General features: G+C 34.7%; 1 pseudogene; it reads left to right on the plus strand.

The window, feature by feature from the left end:
- The first annotated feature begins 310 nt into the window (after nt 1-310).
- Nucleotides 311-1,181, plus strand: LOC116854821 (annotated as a pseudogene).
- Nucleotides 1,182-8,227: the final 7,046 nt, after the last annotated feature.

Here is an 8,227-nt window from a genome sequence, read left to right on the forward strand (position 1 = left end):
CAGAGGTGAGGGAGAGGAAGAAAGGGGAGTTGTTCAAGGGGTTTAGAGCTTGCTTTGCAAGGTGAAAAAGGTAGAGATCTGTTGCACAACAAGTGCATATAGCTATGCCATCATACTCCACACTGAAAAGTAGTTAAGATGATAAATTTCGTATGATGTATTTTATTTTTTACTACAACAAAATAAGAAACAATTAGAAAATAAAGCATATAAAAAGGGGGTCTCAGGAAGTGGTGGTTCGTGGGCACCCCTCCTTCTTCCTCCCAGTGCATGCCCAGGTGGGTGGGAGGTCCCAGCCTAGGGTCCCGGTGGATCTCAAGGCAAGATGTCCAGGCGAAGCTTGGAAAACCAGTCTGCTCCAGGAAAACCAGACAGACAACTGCAAGATCCTGTCACAAATGTGAAGCGCGGTGGAGAGCTGTGCCAAATCTTCGCTGCTTCTGTGTGGAAGACTGCTGGGCTGTGAGATGAAGCAGACCTCCTGGTGAATGAAATCAGCGTGTGTGCCTCTACAGCATCCCCAAATTTAAAGCAGGGCCCCGAGAAGTGTGATGAGTTTGCCAAACTGCAAGATTATGGACAAGCTGAGATTGAAAGGTTTGAAGAGGAAGGGGTTGACCCTTTGAAAGCTTATGGAGCTGTTGTAAAAACGAAAGGAGATGACCTCAAAGCGACATTAACAGCAAGGAATCGAGAAACTAAACAGCTCCGGAAGAAAACGTCAGCGAAACCCTGATATTCGACATACTATTTCGCATGCGGAAACCGAATTGCAGAAAGTTGCAGTGGATGCTCCCTGAACAACTCGTCTTCTGGAGGAAAATACTGACAATTTTGAAAAGCGGAAAATAAAGGATATAAAGACTGTATTTTCAGAATTTATCATTACCGAAATGCTATTTTTTGACAAAGCATTGAAGGTCTACACTGTTGCGTACCAAAACATACAAAAGATTGATGAAGAGGATTTAGATGTTTTCCAAAATTCTCTGTATCCACCAAATTCTTCATCTGGTTTGCAAATGGTAAAAGCAAATTCGAAGTGGCCCCTTCAAAGATCACTGTCAGCTCAGTGTGTATCTGGGACAGGTCAGTTATCCACCCCTCCACTAAGAAAGGATCAACAAGCAGAAGATGATGAAGGGGACAAAGATTCAGATGTTATAGAAGAAGAAAATTAATTTTCTTCCGTAAACTTCATATTTTAATTTTCATCTTAAATGACTTAGCATGCAGAATTACTAAATTGCAAAACTTTAGACTGGCTTCATACATGTTAAACCTCAAAATGAAATCCTACTGGAGATAGAAATTAAAGGATATTTATGCTGACCAGAAAAGAAGATTAAAAAGAAAATACCACTTTTTTTTAATTTTTTTAAGATTTTATTTATTTATTTGACAGACAGAGATCACAAGTAGGCAGAGAGGCAGGCAGAGAGAGAGAGGAAGAAGCAGGCTCCCTGCATAGCAGAGAGCCCGATGCAGGGCTCAATCCCAGGACCCTGGGACCATGACCTGAGCTGAAGCAGAGGCTTTAACCCACTGAGCCATCCAGGCACCCTTCTTCTTCTTCTTCTTTTTTTTAATAGGTTTTTCTTTACTTATTTGTCAGACAGAGAGAGAGAGAGAGAGCACGCGTGAGCTGTAGGCAGAGAGAGGAGCTGGGTGCAGGACTCCATCCCAGGACCCTGATATCGTGCCCTGAGCTGAAGGCAGATGCTTAACTGACTGAGCCTCCCAGACATCCCACCACACCAATCATTTCAAACCCAATCTAGCAGTATGTGGGTTTTGTATAGGTTCCATTTTTTTTTTTTTAAAGATTACGTGCTTCAAAAGTATTTCACATCAACACACTATACCTAGTTGAAGTTGCAATAAAAGTAGATGACAGAAAACATGGGATCTAATGATTCCATTTGCTTCTTTTGTGCTCATCATCGAAAAACGGTCTTTAGTCATTCTGATTAAATACAAATCCTGTTCAGAAAACCCTTAATCAAAAAGACAAGTTTTTTTCTTTTACCTTTGTTTTTTTCACTTTTACTACAACTTAAAGTTTCATTATTTGATATGTAATTTACTTTTCAATAAGACTATAATTACTTTTGATTAAAGGTAAATGGGACACTTGGATATCAGTGTCTTAAAAGCACTATAAAGCATAAATTTTAGCTTCAAAAAGAAAAGCACATTCAGCCTGATTTGGGTTTTAAGATGAAAATACTGTCCTACTAAAGCAGTACTACAACTTTTGCAAAGCTGTAATTTGGTGGGATTATGCCTAAGAAAACATCATGGAAAGCCATAAATCATTAAAAATCTATAAAAAATTTACTAAACCACCATCTAATTAATGAGACAGTATGTAGTTTTAGTCTTGAACATAATCAGTATGAACAGAGCCTTTCAGTATGCCAATGTTTTTGTTTTTTGGATGGGAATTATATTCTTGTTATTTCATGGATACAAGTTAGGCATAAAAATTATGAAATTTATAAAATCATTTGGAATAACCACAAAAAGCAATTATTCATGACAGAAAAATAAAAACTTTCTAGAAAAAAATATAAAAATGGCTTTTGAAGAAGTTTTGATATACCATTCATGGGCTTATTAAAATTATTGAAGATAAAAAGGGCAGAAAATGTATGTTTACAGTTTGATTTAAATGTGTCCTAATCTTCCAGAAAGTATAGAAAAATATCTGTGCCATAATAAGATGTGAGTTAGTTTAGAATTCATAGTTATTAGATCTTATTCATTCTTAAAATAAGTAAGCTAATGTCAGAATAATAGTCTCTTTCAGTTTGTGGAAAACCACTTAGTTGCTTTGAAAACGTATGTTTAATATAAAGTTATGTTTAATACCAATATTGATTTGAGAATATTAGCTTGATTTATTGTTTCAAATAGTATTATGTGGTTTTTGTTCTTTGGCCATTATGTCACTGAGTTAGAAATTTATATCAGAAGATAGCTTAATTGTGGCTCCTCAAGTCTAAAAACCCTTTTATAAAAGATTACCATCTGCATATTATTGAATAAAATATGTATGAGTCCAGAGACAATATCACTCATAATGTAATTTTTCCTAAAATTATGTTTTCAGTAATATGTATTAAATTTCTTAATGTTTCTGCATCTTCAACATGATTTTTCTATTGATTCAAATCAGTCTCATATGATGCAGAGGCTGGATCAAAATCAACTTGAGTGCTATCCCACCGGCCAAGTTCAAAAACTTCCTCTGCCATAGATTTCACCCTTACTAGATGCTTAAGTTCAAAGATTCACTGGATGTACCAACTCTTTAACAGGGAAGGGGAAACATTAAAAAAAAAAAAAAGTGGTCCACAATATTATCCACATTTTCTAAAAAGAACAAGAAGTTTTCTAGTTTTACTAAAGCTATGTGAGTATTATGGAATAGTGATGAAGTGACAATTTTATTTCAATAAGACATATACCAGTGTCTAACTCACATGAGAAAAAATGAGAGGGGAAAAGGGAGAAAAGAAGAGAGAAATTCGGAATTATATTGACACAGAGGTGAAAAAAAAGAATGAATATTTTTGAAGCTGGAGGTTCCTGAAAAATATGCTTGGCTACTGACATACCAATGACAATTATGCTAGTCTCCTATTAGAGATAATTTTAAACAGAGTTACTAAGTTCTTTTTATGCATTGGATTTACTCATAAGTAAAATAATATTGCTATAAATTTTATGATTTCTATTAGGTTAACCATTGAATGAATTTAAACCATGGGGTATATGTATTATGGAACATAAAAGTACATTATATTACCAAAAATATAGGAGTTGATCAGAGACATTCTAAAAGATTTTGTGTTTAAATGAAGTTTGTTTCCTTAATCATCTTTTTTCCATATCTTTCCTAACAGTTCTATGGAAATTTACCCACTCCCTTTCTACTAATGTTCATCTTAACATACCAGTAATTAGGCAGAAAAAAAGACAAAACAAAATAAAATAAAATAAAACAATTCTCATGAAATCAGAAAAGAAAAATCGAAAACAGAACTGTTTAATTCCAACCTTCCAGGCAGTAGTTGGCATTTACCTTACATTTATGTGATTAAGAGTCCACTGAAGTGATTCTTCCCTGAACAAAGACATTTCTATTTCAAGACACTTAGAATTGATAACTACCAATAAATATATATATGTTAATGGCTAATAATTTTTATATGACCATGCTCATCTTGGGGGGAGGGAAAGAAAAGTTTAATCTGATTTTTAATAAGAATTTTGGGGGACAGTGGGTGCCTAATGGGTTAAGCATCTGCCTTCAGTGCAGGTGATGATCAACGTTTTGGGATCGAGTCCCATGTCATCAGGGTCCTTGCTCATCAAGGAGTCTGCTTCTTCCTCTGCCTGCCACTTCCCCTTCTTATGTGCCTTCTCTCTCTGACAAAAAATAAATAAAATCTTTATGTTTAAAAAAATAACAATTTTTCAAATGTTTCCAGCACACTAGTGGATTAATCCTACTTGGACTAAAATGAAGAGGTATGTTGTGAATTGTAGGCTCAGAGTAACAAAGTTGCTTAATTGCAACTCAGTATCTTTATACTTGGTACTCTACAAGATTGTTCCATAGGTGAGAAGGTTAATGTAACAAATGTTGTTAATTAACCAATACTTTTGAGCAATTCTTGGGTACAACTCATTGGTCTAGACACTGGGACTCTAAATTACCAAAAACCAGCAATGCTACTGCTTTTATAAATTCCAGTGGGAGGACATCAAGCAACAGATTTTATAGTAAGTATTAAACCACATCTGGGATAAATGCCTGCTAGAAATAAGCAACCAGGAAATATCCAATAACAAGATCAGTCCTAATGTATGTTAGGGCTTGGATAAAGTTGTCCTGAGAAGGTTACTTTGTATCTAAAATGTGAGGAATGAAGACAACTAAATAGTTAAAGAATTAATATGAGAGTGAAATTCATTCAAGATTGAGGAGTCGAATCCTAGTTCTACCAATGCTTTGCTAGTTAACAGTAATGTTGTCCAGTTAACTTTCTGGTTCTCCATTCATTATGTATAATAATGTAAATGAAGCCCAGCAATACTATAAATATTTCTCAGAAAAAGGTATGACAAAGGAATTTGAAATTTTTAAAATTGTCTAGAATTGATATGATATTTAATGTGTCACTATTTTATGCCCAGTTATGCATATCTATGACCTCTACATTTAATTGTCATAGATGGCACAAAGAAGGATTGAGCAGGCTGGATGACCTTACACTAGCTTTCAGTCCAGTGAGTTTATAAATCTATTACCTTATCTAACCATCTTTGAACCAGACTGCAGTGGACTCACTCAGATTAATTCAACCCTTCTGACAATCAATAATGATTTTGAAGCTCAGGACTGTGGCTTGCTCATTATCAACTAAAACCAGACAGTCCCTGAAAATTAAATTCAATGGGATTTGATCAGATTTATTAAAGGTAAAATGTTATGATTACCCATTTCCTTGTGCTTCCACTCAGCAGCTATATCTGATGATTTACAAAGGGCTTAAATCTCTGTTTTGATGATTGTTTTTTCTTTATTTTAATTTGGTGTAAAATTTAAGGGAAATGGTGTGGAGTGGGAAAAATGGTATAAAATTTAAAGCTCTAAAGGAGATTTGACATTTCTTCCTTATAAACTCATATGAAACTAACTTCCATGGCTATGTCAAAATAATAGCAGGTATTTTTTTTATAACAATTGCAATTCAGAATGTAAATTTTATATTCTTTTGAAAATGTTTATTTTTTGACCAGTGTTGATTTGGAATATCTGGAGTTCTACTTGAAGAAAATAAATGTATACAGCTTGACTAAGCTACAAAGAAGTATCTGATAGCTTTCTGCAGACACTCGTAAGAGGCAAGCAGAAAGGGATAGGAGGAAATTTGGTAAGGATAAAAATTATTCCTTGATATTAAGGATAAAAGCAATAAGAGTGTTTCAGACAGAAAAAAAAATAAGGATTTAATGTTTCATTGTATGTATATATTCTTGTTGGAAGAATCACAATGACACCCCTAATTGAAATCATTTACAAATATACAGTGAGAACGTTTCTCCTTACCTCTGCAAATACATACTACAAAGAGTTAAATTATGTTTTTAAAGTAATATCTGAGTCATATACTTTGGTCTTAAATTGTAATACTTTGGAGTACATGTTTTTCCTGTTATTTGATTGTTTAAAGTAGAATGATAGGATAAAAATATGATTTTGAAATGCCATTAGTGAAATTAATGTATAGCATTATAAGCAAATTGTGGTCTACTAGTTCTCAAAACTTTGTATTCATTGAACATATGGTTGTCTCTTCACTTCTCCCACCAGAAGTCATCCCTAACTTCTAAGTAAGGTTTCATCATGTTTTGGAGTGATGGAGAGAGATGGATTTACCTTATGAGCTGAGGTATATGTAGGTCCAGTCTGGTCATAAAATTAGGAATACGTAATATGTTTTATCCTGTTTTTCCTTCCAGCTAGTATAAAACTATATGTTACCCTTAATATATTTTTCCATAACAAATGATAAGCATTGTATGTTGGTGGCAATTCAAATAATTCAGAACTCTTAACAATTTAATGAGATAGATATTTAGTAATGAAACACATATAGTAAAGGAAATACTCTGAGATCTTTGAATGAAACATGGAGTCAAGTCACAAAGTGTAGAGGGAAATTTCTAACAGAAGTTGGAAAGGAAAATATTGGACTAAAAAGAATCAATCAAGAGTAATTGCTTAATAACCAAATGTGTTAGCAGCAGGATGCAAGCAGGGAGTCTAGAAAAGAAACAACTTTAAAACTTTCCAGACACAGACCAAGGAGCAACTAGATCAAAATTGTCAGATGTCTATGAACAAAGCAGTTGGAACCAAAATGGGAATGGAATATGTGGAAAACTTCCAGAAAGGAAATGGTCTAGAGGGAAGTTTCTCTGACTTCATGGAATAAAGAAGCTGCCAGAGAACAAATTGTTGAAACGACTCTGCTTATCAGTCACTTTCTTCTTGGTTTCCTGAGATCTCTTTCATAGACATAAAACATCTTATAAAATAGCTGAAATGTCATGCTGACTGTGTGATGCTCTGGATTTGTTACTTACAGGACAATCAGAAAGCAGAGGTTGCTGTCTAAAGACCTAATCTGGATACAAAGTCCTCTTTAATCTTTGCAGTGATATCAGTGGAAGTGACCAGTGCAAAATACCTCAGAGAGTGTAGTCAAAGTGTGCTTGTCACATTTTGGTAAGGAAATGTATAAAAGCTTAAGAGGGTGGCAAGACCAAAAAGAAACAATTAACATACTTATATGCTATTCTGCTATTCCCTGTACTCAGTTGGCTTCCATATGCAGCACGTGGGGTGTGAGTATGTGTGTGTGTGTGTGTGTGTGTGTGTGTGTGTGTGTGTGTGTGGTCTGTGTGTATGTGTGTTTGTTGTAAGAGCAAATATAAAAAAAAAAAAAAAAAAGAGTTTCAGTTCCCCCTGTTGAGAATAAGGAAATTCTCCTACCTCTCTTTTCTGAGAACATTTACATTAGAAGTATATTAATTGTAAGTTCTTTCTCTGTCTCCTTGAAGTACATATAAATCTTTTTAAGAGCTAAATAAGCCTCTTGCCAGCTTTACAGCCCAGAGATATCTTGCTCAAGGACCTTTGAAATGTAATCATCAAGGAAGACAGCACTCCTAACTTCCTCTTTCTGTGGGAGGGTAGGAATCTAACTTTGGTGCTACATTTGCAAACATGCCTACTGTCATAAAGATATGAGGAAATTATTTTCCCATGGATAAAGCCAATCAGCTAACACAAGTGGTCACCTCACCGACAAGGTGAGCCTAGGATGACTGTGAAACAAGTGGTGCTGTCAAGTCCTCTTACTTGAAGAATAGTTACTGTTTATCTTGAGAGCCTGTATGTAAATAGATGGTATCCATTTGGCTACATAAAAAGGCGAGATTTCTTTTGTCTTTGCACTCTCTTAACACATTGTCTATAATGAGCATCACATTCTGGTTTAATGCTTATTCAATAATACAACGGTTTTCTTTCTCTTCTGTCTTAGTGGGGAGGTCTTATGGCTTGGCAGGATGTTTTATTTTTAATTGTATTTCCCCAGCAGTGTGTGTATATGATTCTAAGTTGTGCTTTTTAAAAAATATACAT

The sequence above is a fragment of the Lontra canadensis genome, unplaced genomic scaffold, assembly GCF_010015895.1.
Source record: "Lontra canadensis isolate GAN:19392208 unplaced genomic scaffold, GSC_riverotter_1.0 scaffold95, whole genome shotgun sequence".
NCBI classification, from domain to species: Eukaryota; Metazoa; Chordata; class Mammalia; order Carnivora; family Mustelidae; genus Lontra; species Lontra canadensis.